Source organism: Aythya fuligula, chromosome W, assembly GCF_009819795.1.
Source record: "Aythya fuligula isolate bAytFul2 chromosome W, bAytFul2.pri, whole genome shotgun sequence".
In the NCBI taxonomy this organism is placed as follows: Eukaryota; Metazoa; Chordata; class Aves; order Anseriformes; family Anatidae; genus Aythya; species Aythya fuligula.
The window spans coordinates 3906091-3928490 of NC_045594.1; the positions used below are offsets into that span (position 1 = coordinate 3906091).

The following is a 22400-nucleotide window of genomic DNA, read 5'->3' on the forward strand; positions in this document are numbered from 1 at the left end:
CACTTGCCTGGTAGATGTACAAGTTCTTCCTTGAAGGGATACCTTTCCCTCACAGCTGAGAGGAGATGCCTCCAGAGGCTGTGAGATTGTGCTCCATCTCCAATTGCTTTGTCAATGCCTGCGTCCCTAGCCAGGGATCCCAGACACCTGGCTTCCATACCCTCTAATTCCACACAATTGGCTCCGGTGTCCCAGCACCGGAGTAGCCAGGTGACAAACTGCTCTCCTATGCAGCAACCAAAATCTTTTCGCATATCTCGTAGCTCACGCTGGTATAGGTTTCGGGTAGTTACTGTTGCTTTTTCAACATCCTCATCTTCATCCTCCTGAATCCCTGATGGCACAGCATCGTCTTCTCTATACCTAGACCTAGCAGAAGACTCTCTGCATTCTAAACTACCTGAATCTCTATACTTCAGCACGGGCCACCTCCTCCTCCGGTGATATCCCAAAATATTTGCCTTCTGACCAGTCCACAATCACTTCCAGGTTTCCTAGTGTGGTGCTTTTACCGTGCTGGGCAGCTAAACCCCACAACCGCTCTCTCACTCCCCCTCCTTTAGATGAGGAGGGGGAGAAGTAAAGCAAAGAACAACTCACGGGTTGAGATAAGGATAATTTAATTAAAGGGAAATAATTATAATAATTAAATAAAGACTACCATGAACTAAACAATTTAACTAAGGGGAAATAAAAAGGGAAAGGGGAAAAGGGAGGGGAAAAGGAAAAATAAAAAGAAGGGAGGAAAACAAACAAACAAAAGGTCTCTTCCAACCTAGAAATTCTGTGATTCTGTGTGAAAATAAATGAAGGCTATATGGAAGTGCAGAGGAAAGAAATTACTCTCTACTTCCCACAAATGAGCGATGATTGACCACGTCCTTGAAGCAAGGCCTCAACGCACGCAGCCGGTGTTCAAGAGGAGGACCGACGTTTTCCCAACGAGAGCCCACCCCTCCCCTCTTCTTCCTGTTTCCACCTTTTATTGCTGAGTGTGACACCACATGGTATGGAATATCCCTTTGATTGGTTTAGGTCAGCTGCCCTAGTGATGTTTCTCTCCTCACTTTTTGCCCACCCCCTAGGAGGGTTAGAGAAAGGCCCAATGCTGTGCCACTGCTGCTCAGCAGTAGACACAACACTGGTGTGATAACACTGCTGTTCCAGCTACAAGTACAGAGTATGGCACTGCACGGGCTGCTGCAGGGCAAGTTAACATTCCAGCCAGACCCAGTACAACCTCCACCCCTTATTCCATAACATTTGTGTCACACTCAGATCCCCATACTTTAGCATACAAGCATTCTCATCATTATTCCTTGTCTTTTAACAGGACAAGGATTTAACAGGACAGGATTAATAGGCAGGTGTATCTTTTCATTCCATAGGTCTTTCTTGGAAAATGTTCTGTTCCAGGGAGATTTTACCTTCATGGCTTTCTTGATTGCAGCACAGGTCTCACACTCATGGGTAACCTGTGTGATGGCCTCAATGGTCAAGTCCACCCCTCGATCACGAGCCCATCTGTTTGTGGCATCCCTCCCCAGATGTCCTGATGTTTCATGGGCCCATCGAGCTACAAACAGCTCACCCTTACGTTCCCAGTCTAGGTCCACCTGAGCCACTTCAATTTTCGAAGCTCGATCCGCTTCTTTGTTGTTCTGATGTTCTTCAGTAGCGCGACTCTTGGGCATGTGGGCATCTACATGACGTACTTTAACATCCAGGTTTTCTACCCGGGCAGCAATATCTTGCCACAGGGTAGCAGCCAAATAGGTTTACTTCTGTGCTGCCAGTTGCTCTCTTTCCACTGCTGCAGCCACCCCCACAGAGCATTTGCCACCATCCATGAGTCAGTGTAGAGATACAATGCTGGCCAATTTTGTCTTTCGGCGATCTCTAGGGCTAGTTGTATGGCTTTTACTTCTGCATACTGACTCGACTCACCTTCCCCTTCCATGGCCTCCACAACTCGTCGCATGGGATTCCACACAGCAGCTTTCCATTTCCGATGGCTCCCTATCACACGGCAGGATCCGTCAGTAAACAACGCATACTGCTTTCTGTCTTCTGGCAACTCATTGTATGGTGGTGCCTCTTCAGCACGGGTTACCTCTTCTGTTGGCACTCCGAAATCTCTGCCTTCCGGCCAGTCCATAATCTCTTCCAGGATTCCTGGGCGATTGGGTTTTCCCATTCGAGCCCGCTGTGTAATTAACGCTATCCACTTACTCCATGTAGCATCAGTTGCATGGTGTGTAGTGGGAATTTTCTCTTTGAACATCCAATGTAACACAGGTAGCCGCGGTGCCAAGAGGAGCTGTGCCTCTGTACCCACAACTTCTGAAGCAGCTCGAACACCCTCATATGCTGTGAGTATTTCTTTTTCAGTTGGGGTGTAATTGGCTTTTGATCCTCGATAGCCCCGACTCCAGAAGCCCAGAGGTCGACCTCGAGTTTCTTCTGGGGTTTTCTGCCAAAGGCTCCAGGTGAGGCCATGCTCCCCAGCTGCAGTGTAAAGTATATTTTGCACAGCTGGTCCAGTACGGACAGGCCCAAGGGCTACTGCACGAGCTATTTCTTGTTTGATTTGTTCAAATGCCTGTTGTTGCTCAGGGCCCCACTCAAAATAGTTTATCTTTCGAGTCACTCGATATAGAGGACTCACAAGCTGACTATAGCCTGGCACATGCATTCTCCAGAATCCCACGAGGCCTAGGAAAGCTTGCGTTTCTTTTTTGCTAGTTGACGGAGACATTGCTGTTATTTTATTGATCACATCCATTGGAATATGGCGACACCCATCCTGCCATTTTACCCCCAAGAACTGGATTTCCTGTGCAGGCCCCTTGACCTTGCTCTGTTTAATGGCAAAACCAGCTTTCAGGAGAATTTGGATTATTTTCTTCCCTTTCTCAAAAACTTCTTCTGCTGTGTTGCCCCACACGAGGATGTCGTCAATGTACTGAAGGTGCTCAGGAGCTCCCCCTTGCTCCAGTGCAGACTGGATCAGTCCATGGCAAATGGTAGGGCTGTGTTTCCACCCCTGGGGCAGCCGATTCCAGGTGTATTGGATGCCCCTCCAAGTGAAAGCAAACTGCGGCCTGCATGCTGCTGCCAAAGGGATGGAGAAAAATGCATTAGCAATATCAATTGTGGCGTACCACTTGGCTGCCTTTGACTCTAGTTCGTACTGAAGTTCTAGCATGTCCGGCACTGCAGCACTCAGTGGTGGCGTGACTTCATTCAGGCCTCGATAGTCCACTGCTAGCCTCCACTCGCCATTAGACTTTCGTACTGGCCATATAGGACTATTAAAGGGTGAGCGAGTCTTGCTGATTACTCCCTGACTCTCCAGTCGGTGAACCAACTCATGGATGGGAATCAGGGAGTCTCGGTTGGTGCGATATTGCTGTCGGTGCACCGTTGTGGTAGCAATTGGTACCTGTTGTTCTTCAACCTTCAGCAATCCTACAACAGAAGGGTCTTCTGAAAGGCCAGGCAGGGTAGACAGCTGCCTAATCTTCTCTGTGCTCAAAGCAGCTATGCCAAAAGCCCACCGGTATCCTTTTGGATCCTTGAAGTACCCTCTCTTGAGATAGTCTATGCCAAGGATACACGGAGCCTCTGGGCCAGTCACAATGGGATGCTTTTGCCACTCATTCCCAGTTAGACTCACTTCAGCTTCCAGTACAGATAGTTGTTGGGATCCCCCTGTCACTCCAGAGATACAGGTGAGTTCTGTCCCTTGGTAGCCTGATGGCATTAAGGTACATTGCGCACCAGTGTCCACTAGAGCTTTGTATTCTTGTGGTTCTGATGTGCCAGGCCATCGGATCCACACAGTCCAATAAATCCGGTTATCCCTCTCCTCTACCTGGCCAGAGGCAGGGCCCCTCTAGTCCTGGCTGGAGCGTCTGCCACTTAATTCTTGCAAATGAGAGGCAGAGGTCCCTTCATCAGGGTCAAGAATAACATCAGCTCTGCTACTGCCTCTGGGGTACTGCCCAATAGAAACTGGAGCAGCATTTCTCTTAGGAGCCCCTCTTCTTGCTGCTGTATTTCCTTTCAGTTCATGTACCCGAGCAGCTAGGGTTGAAGTAGGTACACCATCCCATTTCCTCATATCTTCCCCATGGTCACGCAGATAAAACCACAAGGTGCCACGTGGTATACATCTTGGGTACTCTCTCTCTTGAGCAGGCGAATGCTGATTCTTAGTGGCTGAAGCATCACTCTGTCTAAATGAGGGGGAATATACTTGTTCCACGAGCTTGTCAAGTCCTTTAGACAGTTTCTCCACAGCTGAGACACAGGACTGTAGCGGAGCAGAGAGATTGTCTTCATATTTTTGAAGCTGGCAGGACACATCATACATTGTTGGTCCCATCCCCTCCTCCCAGTGAATTGCTGCCAGTGTACTGGCATGTGCTGATGGTGCACTCCGCACAAATTTACGCCACATGGATGTTGTGCACTGGACTTCATCGGGGTCTTGAGGTGTCTGGGCATTGTCCAAATCACTATAAATCATCTCCCGCACAGCTAATTCCCGCAGATGTTGGAGACCTTTATCCTTAGTGGTCCACTTGCCTATGTGATATTCAATATCTTCCTTATGGGGATATCTTTCTCTCACAGCTGCCAGGAGTCGTCTCCAGAGGCTGAGGGCCTGTGCTCCTCTCCCGATTACTTTGTCGATTACCCTTTCTCTAGAGAGGGATCCCAGCTGCTTGGCTTCATTGCCTTCTAATTGTTGGCTATTGGCCCCAGCATCCCAGCATCGAAGCAGCCAGGTGAGGATGTGTTCACCTGGGCGTCAACCATAATCCTTTCGTATTTCTCGCAACTCACTCAGGGATAAGGATCGAGTGATTTCTGATTCCTTTATGATTTCCGTCTCTTCTTCCTGCTGTTTTTGTGATGGCTCTGCTTTAGAGGTGCCTGCCATTTCCCCTTCTCCCTCCTTCTTAGGAGAGCCTTCTTCCCTTACTAAACGAGCTGACCTCTGTTTCCATTGTTTTGACTTGACTATGGGGGCGACTGATACCATAGTTGGTTGGTCCTCTGGGTCAGCCACAGCATGTGTTACTTGGTCATCAGATTCAGAGACTTCCTCCCTCTCTTCAAGTTGCTGGATGATGTTAAACAGTGTTTGATAGGAATAAGCCAGGACCTAGCACAATGCTGCAAGCTGTCGTTCTCCAGCATTATCAGGGTCAGGACATACAACTCTCAAACATTCTGCCAAGTTTTTAGCACTTGCTCAGGGGTGAAGTTCAAAACTATTGGAGGAGACACTCGTGACAGGTATCTGCCAACATCATCCCACACACCTTGCCACTCACCACAAGACTGTTTCGGGACAGGTTCCCAAGTAAGTTTTCTAAACAATCGAACAGTACACCTAGGAGACTGGGGTTTCCTATTTGAGACCGCTGAGTGATCAGTGCAACCCACTTGCTCCATGTAGCGTCAGTGGCATGATGTGTAAAGACGGGATCCTTCCTTTGAACATCCAGCCCAGTACCGGCAATCGGGGTGCCAGGAGGAGCCATGCTTCAGTACTGACCACTTCCGAAGCAGATCAATCTCCTTCATATGCTGCCTGTATCTCCTTTTCAGTTGGAGTGTAGCGTTCCTCAGATCCTCTATATCCCCGACTCCAAAACCCCAGGGGTCGACCTCGAGTTTCCCCAGGTTCTTTCTGCCAGAGGCTCCAGGTAGGGCCATTCTCCCCGGCTGGGCTGCAGTGTAGAGCACATTCTTTACATCTGGTCCTGTTCAGACTGGCCCAAGGGCTACTGCATGAGCTATTTCCTGCTTAATTTGTTCAAAGGCTTGTCGTTGCTCAGGGCCCCATTCAAAATGGTTCTTCTTCCAGGTCACTTGATAGAGAAGGCTTACAATCAGACTGTAATTTGGAATGTGCATTCTTCAAAAACTCACAGTTCCTAAGAAAGCTTGTTTCTTTTTTGCTCGTTGGTGGAGACATAGCTGTTATTTTGTTGATCACATCCATTGGAATATGGCGACGTCCATCTTGCCATTTTATTCTTAAAAAGTGAATATCTCGTGCACGTCCTTTGACTTTATTTTGTTTTATGGCAAAACCAGCCTTCAGAAGGATTTGGACTATTTTCTTCCCTTTTTCGAAAACTTCCTCTGCTGTGTCACCCCACACGATGATGTCATCATTGTACTGCAGGTGTTCAGGAGCTTCCCCCTGTTCCAGTGTCATCTGGATCAGTCCATGGCAAATGGTATGACTGTATTTCCACCCCTGGGGCAGTTGATTCCAGGTGTACTGAACACCCCTCCAAGACAAAGCAAACTGTGGCCTGCAGTCTGCTGCTAGAGGGATGGAGAAAAATGCATTAACAATATCAGTTGTGGCATATCACTTGGCTGCCTTTGATTCCAGTTCATATTGGAGTTCTAGTATATCCGGCATTATAGCACTCAGTGGTGGCGTGACTTCCTTCAGGCCCGATAGTCCACTGTTAGTCTCCACTCACCATTAGACTTTCACACTGGCCATATGGGACTATTAAAGGGTGAGCAAATCTTGCTGAGCACTCCTTGGCTCTGCAGTTGACAAATTAGCTTATGGATGGGAATCAGGGAGTCTCGGTTGGTGCGATATTGACACCGGTGTACCGTTGTGGTAGCAACTGGCACCTGCTGTTCTTCGACGCTCAGCAACCCCGAAAAAGAAGGGTCGTCTGAGAGACTGGGCAAGGTAGACAATTGTTTAATGCCCTCTGTCTCTAAGGCAGCTATGCCAAAAGCCCACTGGTACCCTTTAGGATCTTTGAAGTACCCTCTCCTCAGGTAGTCTATGCCAAGGATGCATGGAGCCTCTGGGCCAGTCACAGAATCACAGAATTGTAGGGGTTGGAAGGGACCTCGAAAGATCATTGGGTCCAATCCCCCAGTGGGGTTGCTTTTGCCACTCATTCCCAGTTAGGCTCACTTCGGGCTCCAACACAGTTAACTGTTGGGATCCCCCTGTCACTCCAGAAATACAGATGGGTTCTGCCTCTTTATAGCTTGATGGCATTACAAGTACACTGTGCACCGGTGTCCACTAAAGCCTTATACTTCTGTGCGTCTGACGTTTCAGGCCACAGAATCCACACAGTCCAATAAAACCGATTGTCTCTTTCCTCCACCTGGCTGGATGCAGGACCCCTCTAATCCTGGTCAGAATCTTCATTACTGTGTCTGGAAGACTGCCTGCTGGAAATTGCAGCAGCAAGTTTCTCAGAGTAACCCCCTTTTCCTTGCAACTGATGTACCCGTGCCTCGGGTTGAGGTAGATTTTCCATCCCATTTTCTCATTTCCTCTCCATGGTCACATAGGTAAAACCACAGGGTGGCACGGGGTGTGTACCCACTATATTGTCTTTCTTGCACAGAAGAACGCTTACCCCTGATAGCCGAGATACTGGTTCATACAAATAGGGAGTGTTATAAATGGCTCAGGATTCAAATTAGGATTAAATAAAAAAATAGGATTTATTAAAAGAATATAAAGGAATAGAGGTAAGCAAACAGCGCTGGGTGCACCGGGAGTCTCCACTCCACCAGGACGCACACCAGTTACATCAAGCAGCTGATTTTTATGCTCCTAGACTAATACATATTCATTACTACTTCTAAAAAAATAGATTATTATAATTAGCTTCCGGGGTCCAGTCCCTCCTACTGGAGCATGCGCAGTCTCCTCTGGGGGTCTCTTCTGGGGGTCTCTAGGGGTCTTTCATGCTGAAGGCTCGTAGTCTTCCTCTCCCCCTTTGTACTTACTTGGCACCATGCCAAGTTTATAGAACATTCTCTGCAGGTCTTGTCTCCCAGCCGTCCTTCAGCTTCTTTTTCCTTCCTCTTAATCTCTCGGCCCCCCTAACCAGATACCAAAGATCCGCATAGTATCCCATAACAGTCACTAGTTGTTATCAGTTGTTCTGAAACTCCCAGACATCAAACACAAACAGCTTTCTTATTTGACGCTTCACGAGTAATTAAAACATTCTTCCCCAGCCATTCACAGACACATCTATAGCAGTGTTAAGTCAATCTCGAAGAAGACAGGAAAAAAGGCTGTAACTGTTAGAAATAGAAGTCCGGAATAACAAAAGCAAACAGGTTCATAAATTTAAGGAGTGTTTTCTGAAGACGTGATAAATTGACTAGAATGAGGGGGAGACTGGGACACACTGCATTTGTGGTTCAAGAATTAAATTGCCAGTGCAGGGCCCAGAGGCAGACAGGATTCAAACAGAATTGTTCTTTATGGACACGAATTGTTAAAACATTCCTCACAGGAGGAAGATAAATTCTCTTTAAGTTGGTGGAACTCTTCAGAAAGTTTCTCCACAGCCAAGACGCAGGCCTGTAAGGAAGAGGAGAGACTTTCTTCGTACTGCCAGAGTTGTCTAGTCAATTCATCCACTGTGGGTTCCTCATGGTCTTTCCAGGTCATTATTGCCAATGAGCTGGCATGTGATGATGATGCACGCCGTACAAATTTCCGACACATGGGTCGTTTACACTTGACTTCATCTGGGTCTCTGGATATCTGTTCATTGTCTAGGTACTTATAAATCACCTCGTGTACGGCTAATTCCCTCAGGTACTGGATTCCCCTCTCCATAGTGGTCCACTTGCCTGGTTGACATACAAGTTTTTCCTTGAAGGGATACCATTCCTTCACACCTGACAGAAGATGCCTCCAGAGGCTGAAGCCTTGTGCTCCATTTCCAATTGCTTTGTCAATGCCTGCGTCCCTGGAAAGGGATCCCAGCTTCCTGGCTTCCCTGCCCTCTAATTCCAGATTATTGTCTCCGCTGTTCCAGCACCGGAGCAGCCAGGTGACAAGGTGCTCACCTGGACGACGACCAAAATCTTTTCGCATATATCACAGAATCACAGAATTTTCTAGGTTGGAAGAGACCTCAAGATCATCGAGTCCAACCTCTGACCTAACGCTAACAGTCCCCACTAAACCATTTCCCTAAGCTCTACATCTAAACGTCTTTTGAAGACTTCCAGGGATGGTGACTCCACCACTTCCCTGGGCAGCCTGTTCCAGTGCCTCACAACCCTTTCAGTGAAGAAGTTCTTCCTAACATCTAACCTAAAACTCCCCTGGCTCAACTTAAGCCCATTCCCCCTCGTCCTGTCACCAGGCATGTGGGAGAACAGACCAACCCCCACCTCGCTACAGCCTCCCTTGAGGTACCCATAGAGAGCGATAAGGTCGCCCCTGAGCCTCCTCTTCTCCAGGCTGAACAAGCCCAGCTCCCTCAGCCGCTCCTCGTAGGACTTGTTCTCCAGGCCCCTCACCAGCTTCGTCGCCCTTCTCTGAACCCGCTCAAGCATCTCCATGTCCTTCTTGTAGCGAGGGGCCCAAAACTGAACACAGTACTCGAGGTGCGGCCTCATCAGAGCTGAGTACAGGGGGACGATCACCTCCCTAGCCCTACTGGTCACACTGTTCCTGATACAAGCCAGGATGCCGTTGGCCTTCTTGGCCACCTGAGCACACTGCTGGCTCATATTCAGCCGACTATCCACCATCACTCCCAGGTCCTTCTCTGCCTGGCAGCTCTCCAACCATTCCTCTCCCAGCCTGTAGCTCTGCTTGGGGTTATTGCACCCCAGGTGCAGGACCCGGCACTTGGCCTTGTTGAACTTCATGCAGTTGACCTCAGCCCATCGGTGCAGCCTATCCAGATCCTCCTGCAGAGCCTTCCTACCCTCAAGCAGATCGACACACGCACCTAACTTGGTGTCATCTGCGAACTTACTGAGGGTGCACTCGATGCCCTCGTCCAGATCATCGATGAAGATATTAAAGAGGACCGGCCCCAGCACCGAGCCCTGGGGGACGCCACTAGTGACTGGCCTCCAACTGGACTTGGCTCCATTCACCACGACTCTTTGGGCCCGGCTATCCAGCCAGTTTCTAACCCAACGAAGCGTGCGCCAGTCCAAGCCAAGAGCAGCCAGTTTCTTGAGGAGAATGCTGTGGGAGACGGTGTCAAAAGCCTTGCTGAAGTCAAGGTAGACCACATCCACAGCCTTTCCCTCGTCCACCCAGCGACGTAGCCTTTCCCTCGTCCACCCAGCGTATCTCGTAGCCCACGCTGGGATAGGCATCGGGTAGTCACTGATGCTCTTATGATATCTTCCTCTTCATCTTCCTTTTCCTCTGATGGCCCAGCCACTTCGGAGTAGCCTGCCTCATCTTCTTCTTCATCCCCAGTCTGAGTAGGAGTTCCTCTGCTTTCTAAATGACCTGACTTTCTCATCCATTGTTTCATCTTGGATACGGGTGCAACTGACACTAGTATAGTCTGTTTCCCTGTCTCAGCCTTGGGGCCTGTTGTAGGGCTTGGAGTGGCCACTGGGCCCGTCTCAGGGGTTGAAGTGGCCGCAGGATCTGTCACTGGGGTTATAACGGCATCAATTGCAGCTCGGTAAGCATAGGCCAAGCCCCAGCACGTTGCAGTGATTTGTGTCTCTTTGTCATCGCCAGGGTGATGACACACGTTTTTCAAGGATTCTACCAGTTTTTTAGGATTTTGCAGTGTTTCAGAGGTGAATTTCCAAAGCACTGGGGGTGCCCACTGCTCTAGATGCCTGTCCATATCCTCCCACACTCCCTGCCACTCATAACTATCCTGCCTCAGGACAGATCTCTGGAAGGCATTCCTAAGCAGTTGTTTAACCTTAAACAAAACCTGAAGCGCATTCAGGAAACGTCATATGGTATGGAATACCCCTTTGGCCAGTTTGGGTCAGCTGTCCTGGTTCTGTCCCCTCACAGCTACTGATGCAACCCCAGCCTGCTCACTGGCAGGGCAGTATGAGAAGCTGAAAAGTCCTTGCCTTAGTGTAAGCACTTCTCTGCAACAATTAAAACATCAGTGTGTTATCAACATTATTCTCATCCTAAATCCAAAACACAGCACCATACCAGCTACTAGGAGGAAAATTAAGTCTATCCTAGCCGAAACCAGGACAATCAACCTTTAATTTCTCCTTTTTTGGAAGTGGAGGGTCCCATGATTTTATAATTTCTTAAGATCCACAACTGCTTATCTTGTTTCTTAGATATCCTCCTTATTTTGGGGCATTGGAAACTTCCGCTGTCCCCTTATCTGCTTATCTTAACAGATCCCTCCCACTGTTATGCCTGTACAGTCACTTTTGAATATGCAATTTTAGTGGAATTTTCCACTGCAAAAGCACAGCTTTAATACTTACAATTTCTTACTCCTGTTGTTTTTGCACCTTTTCACATCCTCCACTCTCGAGTTTTTCCAACATTAGAGCGCAATATTTTTCTTCAGATGTCACGGGGGACGACAGTATCTGCCAAGTACATATTTTTGATGCAACATACAAGGATTAATACAAGGAATAAGCAAGCAGATCAAAATACACAATGCCATTGTTACTATAATGCTAACCAATAGTTGCTTGAGTCGATTCCACCCAGGCAACCATGAGGTCAGTTTTTCCCAAATGTCTCTAAATCTCCAGGAAGTGTCATCTTGGGCCACGTCATGTAAGATTCTGTGTATGTAGGTTCCAAGGAGGCCTGTGCTTTGGCTTTGCATATTCTCGGTAATGGTTACATTCAGAATTATTGCCCCCAGGGTGCAAGCTCCTAGGTGCAACATTTTCTTGGCCCTATTACCACATAGCCAATATTACCCTTTGCTATTTGGGACTGGCTATCCGGTTACCGAATGATTCCTGTGCCGTGTTTGGTGTGCATTATATATGTTACCACTCCCATAATTACCATATTCAGTACAGCATAGATAATTTCCTACCTCACAGGTAACATTTCCACACCCAGGGTCAGTATTATTGCCCCCTGAATTTCCATCAGTATGAAGAATGATATACATGCTAATATAAAAAACAGAATCCCCTGGGAACAATCTAATTCTATGTAATCCAAACCTTTTCCCCAATTATATGTGGTATTCATTACTTTTTCCTAAGGAAAAGTTAAAGGTTAGTTTACAACTATGATTCACACCTCCTTCTAATTTTTAATTTTATAGGTTCTCCTCTAGGAACAGTCTCTCAGGTCTCAGGGTCAACTGATGCCTTCACCTGGGTGTAATGAGTGTAATGAGTCCACCCTTTCTCAGTTGTTCTTACTGCCGTCTCAGTAGTCAGGAGTACTTGGAATGGTCAGTCCCACTCAGGTTGTAGCTCTGATTCCCTCCATGTTTGTATCAGAACACAATCTCCTGCTCGGAATGGATGGATCGGGACTTCCAAGGGTGGGGTCTGAGCTAACAATCCACGGGTACTGAGAGATGACAAAGACAACGACAGCCCAAGCATATAGTTCTTAAGAAAAGCATCTTTTGTCTTGAATTGAGGTAATTCATTCCCTTTGCCCAGGTGCAGCAATCCAAATAATATTTCATATGGTGAAACTCCCACATCTTTTCTTGGCGCCGTTTGAATTCAGAGAAGTGCCAAAGGTAAGCACTTTGTCCAGAGGAACCGTTTCCAGAACTTAGTCATTTGCTTCTTTACTGTCTGATTCACTCGCTCCACCCTTCCAGAAGAGGAGGGATGCCAAGGAGTGTGAAATTTCCACTTAATTCCTAGAGTCTGCATTAGCCCTTGCAATATTTGTGATGTAAAGTGACTTCCTTGATCAGAGTCAATATTTTCAACAATTCCATATCTGGGAATTATCTGTTCTAGAATTATCTTAGCTACCATGCTCGCAGTAGCAGATACTGAAGAGAAAGCTTCCACCCACCCTGACAAGTGATTGACCAAGACCAATAAGTATTTAAATCTGCCTACTCTAGCGAGTTCTGTAAAATCTACCTGTACATTTTGGAAGGGTTGAAATCCTGATTCTCGCCCCCGTTTGGACTGACTGCGGATAATTTTCCTATTTACCTTTCAACATACTACACAACTCCTGCATACTTGTTTAGACAATTTATATATATTCCTACACATACATATTTCCATAGCACAGCATCACACGTTGCTTGAACTCCCCAATGACCCTCTTGATGTAAAACAGTTAATATTTGCCTCATTAGAGCGTTGTCCAAATACTTGAAACTCCAGCAGACTTTGTGCTGTGGCCACTTCCCTGGGGAGCCTCTTCCGGTGTCCAACCACCCTCTCAGAGAAGAACTTTTTCCTAATATCCAATCTAAACCTCCCCCGATACAGCTTCATCCCATTCCCTTACAGCCTATTGCTGGTCACCAGAGAGAAGAGATCAGCACCTCCCCCTCTGCTTCACCTTTTGAGGAAGCTGTAGAACATGATGAGGTCTCCCCACAGCCTTCTCTCTTCTAAGCTGAACAAATCAAGTGACCTCAGCTGCTCCTCGTACATCTTCCTCTCTAGACCCTTTGCCTTCCTTTGGACACACCCTAATAGTTTTCTATCCTTATATCCTTTACATCCTTGGGATAGACATGGGAAGACAAGGCTCACTGCGAGCTGAGCACTCTTCTTTCTCTCTCTGTATAATTTATGATGGGATGGTGAGGCCAATGGAAGAAGAGGAAGGAAGCAACTTTTTCCTTGAGCCCTTGGGCCAGTCTGAGCAGGACAAGATGTAAAAACTGTGCTCTACACCACAGCTGGGGAGAATGGCACCACCTGGAGCCTCTGGCAGAAAGCACAAGGTTGACCCCGAGGGTTTGGGAGTCGGGGATACAAGAGATGCTTGGGGATTTGTTGGACATCAGTTGGTTGGTGGTGAGCAATTGCATTGGGCATCTCTTGGCTTTGTTTATTCTCCTTGTTGCTATTGGATTTTTCTTTCCTTTTTTTCTTTCTTATTACACTGTCCTTATCTCAGCCCACAAGTTCTTCCACTTTTTGGTTTCTTCACCATGCCACTGGGGAGAGGGGGAGAAAAGTAAAGAATCAACTCATGGGTTGAGATAAGGATAATTCAATTAAAGGAAAAATAATAATTAAGGGAAATTATTAATTAAATAATTTAACTAAAGGGAAAAGGGAAAGGGAAAAAGGGGAAAACAAAAAAAAATCAAACAAATAAAAAGGCCATGTGGAAGCACAGAGGAAAGAAATTACTCTCTACTTCCCACCAACAAGCAATGCTTGACCACTTTCCTGAAACAGGGCCTCAACGCGCATAGCTGTTGTTCAAAAGGACAGACATTTTCACAAGAGCTCACCCCTCCTCTCTCCTTCCTTTTTCCACCTTATATTTCTGAGTGTGACATCATATGGTATGGAATATCCCTTTGGTTGGTTTAGGTCATCTGCCCCGGTGATGTTCCCTCACCACCTCTTGTCCACCCCCTGCCTACTGGCTCTTGGGGGGTTAGAGGGAGTCCTGATGCTGTGCCAGTATTGCTCAGCAGTAGACACAACACTGGTGTGATACCAATGCTGTTCTACCTACAAGTGCAGAGCACAGCACTGTATGGGCTGCTGCAGGGAAAGTTAACTCCATCCTAGCCAGACCCAGTATAATGAGTGAGGCTGACAGAGCTGCAGGAGGTGAGAAAGTACTTAGCTGACAAATAGCAAGCTCTGACCTTTCATGTTCCTACAAGCCGAAGGTACCTGAGTGTTTGTAAATAATTTATTCCTGTCCCTGCCACCATGCCCTTCTCTCTCCTTCTTTTCCTTACCCAACAGCAAGTGCTTACATGTGATGGATGAAGAGCCACCCTATAGCCAGCACATAGCCCTATGCATTCACTCAGCTGCCAAATGTAACAATCGCAGTAGTTCTCTCTTCACCCCTTCCCCCAAAGCATTTGGATGAAAAGCATAGAAATTCATCACTGCAAAAGCAACCCCTTTCTGGACAGGCCTTTGCAATTACAGACATTCCCTGTAGCTCTGCCTTGAAAGCTCCCTGCTAACTCACTGCATACAGAGGGGGTGGGGTGGGGGTGGGGGTGGGGAGAAGGTGTGGGTAAGTGCTTCTGAACTGGGGAGATAGGAGAAGCTAGAAGCAGATGGAACATACAGGAGATGCTTGAGTCCTAATCAAGGAAGTAATGCAAAAGGGATGAGATTGACTGCAGGTTTATTGCATCTGGTCTGCTCAGGGCTTTCCAATATGATTGACTGATACATATTTATTGCAGGCAGGGCCAGAAAATTCTACAGAATCCTCTACAGCCTACCCTGTTGAGTTTATAGCTGTGTGCAGGTATGCATGTGCACACACACACAGAATCATAGAATGGATACGGTTGGAATGGACATTTGGGGGTCATCTGGTCCAATCCCCCTGCTCAAGCAGGGCCACCTAGAGCAGGTTGTCCAGGACCATGTCCAGATGGCTTTTGAAGATCTCCAAGGAGGGAGATTCCACAGCCTTTCTGGGCAAACCGTCTCAGTTCTCTGTCACCTACACAGGATAAAAGCGCTTCCTGATGTTTAGATAGAACCTCCTGTGTTTCACTTTGTGCTCCTTGCCTCTTGTCCTGGCACAGGGCACCAATGAAAAGATCATAGATTCATCTTCATTGCATCCTCCATTCATTTATTTATGGGCACTGATAAGACCACCCTGAGCCTTTTTTAAGCTAATCAGTCCCAGCTCCCTCAACCATTCACAGAAACACAGAAACACAGAAGCAGTTAGGGTGGAAGAGACCTCCAAGATCACCTAGTCCAACCTCTGACCTAACACTAACAAGTCCTCCACTAAACCATATCACTAAGCTCTACATCTAAACATCTTTTAAAGACCTCCAGGGATGGTGACTCAGCCACTTCCCCGGGCAGCCCATTCCAATGCTTAACAACCCTTTCGCTAAAGAAGTTCTTCCTAATATCCAACCTAAACCTCCCCTGGTGCAACTTTAGCCCATTCCACCTCGTCCTCTCACCAGGCACATGTTTTGACAGTCAAGTGGACACAGTAGTTCTGCCTGGAAAATCCACTGAATTATCTGTCGAGCCGCCTGCGATTGTAAACTGTAGTCCATAACCATTTTTCGAGCTTGTTGTAAAAGCTTGCAATCTATTGCAAGACTACCAGACTATTTTGATCTGGTAACATCTCCTCAAGTATCTCTGTCGTGGCATTGGCTTGCTTCTCGGCCCAGCATACCAATTTTTCTAAGTTATTAAGTGCAGCCGCAGATGCCACTCCTGGCACGAAAATTGCCAATGCCGCTCTAGCTGCAACACCAAGCAATTCAACACTATCATTGCAATCTGGTGTGAGCAATGCCCATTTATGTCTGGTGATCTCATGCAACTGCGACAAGCTAGGAGCAAATATAGTAAGTTTACCTAAGTAACATGGACCTCCGATAGCATTTGCAGGGATACCTTGCCAGGCCCTATCTCCGCAAATCAGAAAAACATCAGGAGGTAAGGCCATAGCTGTACGATTGTTCCAAACGCTATAGTTGTTACCCCTTGTCTCCATGACATAAGCCCCTAAACCCTGCCTAGCAGTGTCATTGTAACCACAGGTGTTATTTGTATTTCTGTACCCATATGGCCCTTTCCAAGTTCCTGTAGCAGGATCTCGGTAATTCATTCTTATTTGTGGTAACAAATTTGGTGCTGCTCTATCTATTGTTTGAAAATGAGTGCTTGCAGGAGGGTCTTCTCGGTCACTAGTCAAACATAAGTGATTCAAGACAACCAATGCCTCGGACAATCGCTCATCGATGTCCTTGATCTCTTTTAATCTCGCTAATTGTTCCTTTAAAACCTGGTGTGATCGTTCCGCCATCACTTGGCCCGTGGGAGAATATGGAACACCTGTGATATGCTTTACTCCCCACATTTTCATAAATTTTCTAACACTTTTGCTGACATATGCTGGACCATTGTCCATCTTGATCTGCTGTGGCACTCTCATAATGGCAACACACACCATCGGATGCCTACACACAAGGTGTGCTTTTTCTCCCCCCTGCACCTTTGCCCATATGAATCTTGAAAAAGTATCAATACTCACACGCACGTATCTTTTAGTACCAAATTCCGTCACATGCGTTACATCCATTTGCCATACCTCAAGTGCCTTAACACCCCGTGGACTAATTCCCAAACCTAACCCTGGTCCATGATGACTACAGGAAGGGCACGCTCTTACTATTCCTTTCGCCTCTGTCCAAGTAAATCCAAGCATTCTCCGAAGACCCTTTGCATTCTGATGGAGCATTTCGTGCAACACTCGCGCATGTGCAAAATCACTCTCAGGCCTCTTTGTGACTATACTCACCAACTTGTCTGCTTGTGAATTACCTTCTGCTAACCCAATCGAGAACTGATGACTACGTATATGGATAACACAGTAAGGTGCAGTTCTCCCCTGAATGGCATCTCGCAGCTGCAGAAATAATCTGTCCCTCTTAGTGTGCCGTATCAAGGCATCCTCTATCCGTTTTACCACATTGACAAAATACAGAGAGCCTGAGACAATATTAATCGGCTCATACATCCAGCACTGACAAGCCCAAACAACTGCAGACAATGCCAATGTTTGTAATGAATCCCCTGTCTCCCCCGGAATTATGTATTTCTCCCAACTTCTGTTCTCGTACCACACACACACAGCCTTCCTACTTGCTGCACCTGCATCAGTGTATACAGTGCGACCCACCACTGGTAGGGACAAAAGCCGTGGTACTACCTGCCATTTATATGATCTTATATCTTGCCAGAGGGGCCCCTTTGGAGTTCGGGAATGTACCAATCCCGGATAATCTAACACAGCTTCTTGTACTGGCATGGATTGCTGTAAACACCATTCCAAATGATCCTGAGTAGATCTTGGCAGATCTCCTGGTTCCTGCCCGCTGATCTCAATACTCCGAGAGCAACCCTCACGTACTAACTCTGTGATAGCTTCTGCACGTGTTTGAACACTCGTTTTTGGCTGAATCGGTAGGAAAATCCATTCCAGAACACCAAAATGCTGCCCTATCATTCCACCCTTGCCATCATCTGTGTCACTTATACTACTCCTATTACCCATGGTGTTAGCGTCAGTGGCATCCTCCTGATACCGTTTCTGTCTTTGTCGCCCCGTACTCTCCCCCTTTTCTTTTTGCCACTGACCAAGCACTGCAAATGGATGAGACACATGATTGCTAATTAGGAAGGAGAGTGCAACTTGTGCTACACTTCTGCAAGCAGTACCAGCTGCAACCTTAGAAGCTATTTGTGAAAGAACTTGCTGGTGGTCATTTGGTAGTGTAATCTGCGGCTCAGCACTCCTACACTGCAATAAAGGTAGTAATGTAGCTAAGTCGTCATTAGTAATCCGTACAATGTGGCGACCCCACTGAATATTATCCAGGAACATTTGTACATTTATCAAATTATGTAACACCGTAGTTATATCACCTTTCTGTGGATGAATAGTAGAGTCTGATATTTTCCATCCCAAGTATAGCCATGGCTGTTTCTGTTGAACCTTCTCTGGGGCTATCTTCAACCCTTTTGCTTCCAAAGTCTCCTGAATAAAGTTTAAATCAGAATCCTGGAAGCATTCTGGCCTACCAAACCGAATGTTATCCATATAATGGTAAATGATTACGTCACACCATGCTGTCCGAATTGGTTGTAATGCCCAGACCACACATAATTGACATAATGTAGGGGAGTTCTTCATCCCCTGTGGAAGCACTAGCCATTCATAGCACTTTTCTAGGGCCTGTTTGTTAATGGAGGGTACCGTAAAAGCAAATCTCTGGCAGTCCTGTGCCACCACATCTGGTTGCCTGGACTGATCAGCTCTCTGTACCCTTTCCAACATGTCCTCTACCGGTGCGGTTCTCTGCAATGTAACTAAGATGTTTTGAGTTTTTGGGTTTGCATTATCAAATGAAAGCATTTTAAACACACTGCTTTTAGACTCCGGTGTTAGATCAGGATGATCAGGAATTGCTGCCCACAACCAATCGATAAATTTAGCATATGGTTCCGCAGGGGCCTGTTGTACAGATGCGAATGGAGGTGCTTTCTTTTCCCCTGGGAGACTAAGAAGAGCCCTCAGTGCGAGCTGTGCAGCTGTTTGGTGAATAATTGCAGGGAACTGCAACTGAATCTGGGTATTGAGATAAGGACCTGTCCCCATTAACATCTCTGCAGTAATCCCATACAGAGGGTCCCCCGGTTGACGCAGTTGACTCGCTTCCCCCTGTGCTAACTGCAACCATTCCCTTTCAAACAATAACAATTGGGAAGGAGTTAACAATAAGCGTGCCAAGTTTCGACAGTCAAGTGGAAACATTAGTTCTGCCTGGAAAATCCATTGAATTATCTGTCGAGCCGCCTGGGATTGTAAACCGTAGCCCATAACCGTTTTTCGAGCTTGTTGTAAAAGCTTGCAATCATGCGGCTGCCACAGCCCAGTGCCTTGCACAGGGTCGATAATAATAGGGCAGGCCAAGGATGTAGCATGCCAATGCCCTTCTATGATGGCATCATGTATGACGTCGGAGCACCTGTCCCTCCTTGGTGCCGACCGTGGTGTAGCGACGGACAATGAGGGAGTCAGCTCCGGTGGGGCAGACGAGAGAGGAAGCTCCTCCGAATCTGTAATTTTTAAGTTCTCCAATTTCACTAGCAGTTCTTGGAACAACTCCTCCAGCGAAGGTCGATTTTCGCAAGCTGCTGCTGCACCTCTCATTGGCGAAGCATCCCGAGTGGATTTATTGCTGCCTGGCAGCGGCACAGATGCTGGCAGCACAGCTTTATCAAGATTTTCCGGCGCGGGGGGTGGGGAGGGCAGCCCCCACTCCCCATCAGCACTCTGCTCCGATAGGCCCTTAGTTATTTCTGCCGCTGATTGCTTTATTGGAGAGGTCATACCCCGAACTGGGGCGGGTGCAGGAACGGACGAAAAAGTTCGTGTCAGCCGCGTTCCTGAGGTCTCAGGTTTTGTACTCGGCGTTCTGTCAGTCCCAGACAGTACTGACAAAGCTTGTGCCGCTGCCATAGCCAGCTGCCGTTTGGTTTTCATACCGCACAGCACACTAATCACTGTGTGCCACGTCCCACTTACAACTTTATCTAGCTGTCCACTTGAGACGGCTTTATCCCATAAGCGATCTGCTACGTGCCGCTACTCAACTGGGCTAAACATTAGAGGGATTCCCTTCAGAAACCCTCCTTCTGAGCCCAGTGCACCAAGGATTTGATCTTTTTTACATTGGAAGATACACCTGTCTTAGAGAGAATACTAGAGAGAAGCTGGATAGCTGCTTCCTCCTCCGTGGTTACGTCAGACGAGCCGCAGGGTCGTGATCTCCACCCCTCTGCTATTTGAGAACTCGCCACACGTTGGCGGTCGTCTGCTGTTTCCACTAACGCCTCCGATCTCCCGTAGACAGTCGAGCCCGGATGTCCCACGTCTCACCGCAATATGTCACTTTTCCGATCTCTGTATCTATCTCCGCGTCTCACCGCGATCTCTCTATATCTCCGCTTCTCACCGCGATCTCTCCGTTCGGGGCTGTGCTCGGAGTCTCTCAGTGTCTCTCAGGTCTCTTAGGTGTCTCAGCGTCTCTCAGGTCTGTCAGCGTCTCTCAGGTCTCTCAGCGTCCATCAGGTCTCTCAGCGTCTCTCAGCGTCTCTCATCGTCTGCGGGTCTCAGCCTGTTCAGGTGCCATATGTTGCAGGAAGAACAGCCAAAAACATGACAGACACTAGTATGGTCAGATCATGCTCCCTCTTTATTACCCGAATAGCCTGACTTTTATAGCAAACTTAACAGGGGCGGATAGTGTCTCACACAAGATTATTGGTCAAAAGCACTCAGACAAACAACTGCAAGAAAACAACCCCACCTGCAAGAAAACAACCCCCTTGTGATTAGCAGTCACGTAGATCCCGTCCTTGAAGCCAGCTGCTGTCAACAATATTTTTCTAAATTCCTCAATCAGGCGATGTGGGACCACTGTCATGGGAACTTCTCATAGTTGCCCTGGTAGCTTGGTTTGCTCAGCTGCAGCAAGTCATGGCCTCCTTGCTGTTTCAAAAATCCCTCAACAGGGTGGGATTCGGTTGCCTGTGTAAGAGTGTGACTGAGACGGAACTTAGTAACATTATTACTATTATTTTGGTCTATGTGGTAAGGATGACATAAGAATACATGCAAAAAGCTTGAAAACTTCACTGTTAATTCAAACATCAGTCATTATTTAGCTTCTTATTGTTTCTGTTATTATGTACAGGTGAACAAGTGCTCAGAATACCGGAAATAGCAGAAGGGTTTTTCAACGTTGGGTACAGTAATTTCTGTCAAGATTAGATTGACAGACACCCAAATAATTATTGGTTGTTTGGCCAGTACAAAGTGAAAGTAGTAGCCTCCATTTAATTCTTAGATAAGATCCATGCACGTTGTAAAACCCACTAAAACAAACCCCTGCCACCTGTGGCAAATTCTATGGAATTTAAGCTATAAATGTGATATGAGGAAGAAATTATAGTTACAGTCCTGGTGTAGCTGGTTATCAGGGCTGTGCTTATGTGTTTATCCAGTGAACCTATCATCAGTTCCCTTTGGTGGTCCAGGAGCTCAAGATAGTCTCTTCTATGTGAGACAATGGACAGACTTGAGACAAGGAGATTGATAACTCCCGGCACCTTCACAGAAAAGCATTTGACTAATTGTTACACAACCTCTGCCACTGAGAATTTCAGATAGTCCAGGAGATTCCATCAAGCAGCCTCTGCTATGCATAGCCCAATTGATAGGCACTACTTGTATGCTTCAATATGTTCATTAATATCCTGAGTGGAGAATCTGGAAGTCCCAGTGACTCCCCCGGGCAGCTCCTGTTGTAAAATTGTATATATATAAGTGTCCTGGTTTCAGCTAGGATAGAGTTAATTTTTCTCCTAGTAGCTGGTAGAGTGCTATGTTTTGGATTAGGATGAGAAGAGTGTTGATAATACACTGATGTTTTAATTGTTGTAGAGCAGTGCTTACACTAAGCCAAGGACTTTTCAGCTTCTCGCTCTGTTCTGCCAGCAGGCAGGCTAGGGATGTAGCAGGAGCTGGGAGGGGACAGACTCAGGACAGCTGACGCAAAATGCCCAAAGGGGATATTCCATACCATCTGACGTCATGCTAAACAGTATATAGGGGTGGCTAGCCAGGGTGGGGGGACCGGCTGATCAGGGATAGGCTGGGCATTGGTCAGCGGGTGGTGAGCAATTGCATTGTGCATCACTTGTTTCGTAAACATTAGTAGTAGTAGTACTATTATCATTATTTATTTTTTTTTCTGTCTTAATAAACTGTCTTTATCTCAACTCACAGGCTTCACTTTCCCGTTTCTCTCCCCCATCCCAGAGAGGGAGGGGGGAGGGTGAGTGAACAGCTGTGTGGTGCTTAGCTGCTGTCCGGGTTAAAC

General features: G+C 47.0%; 1 long non-coding RNA gene across 1 annotated transcript; it reads right to left on the reverse strand.

The window, feature by feature from the left end:
• Positions 1-354: 354 nt before the first annotated feature.
• LOC116501408 lies at positions 355-22000 on the reverse strand. Its single transcript, XR_004254422.1, has 3 exons — positions 21988-22000; positions 12167-12171; positions 355-413 (listed from the first exon to the last, which is right to left on the reverse strand). It is a non-coding gene; the product is annotated as an uncharacterized LOC116501408 (long non-coding RNA).
• Positions 22001-22400: the final 400 nt, after the last annotated feature.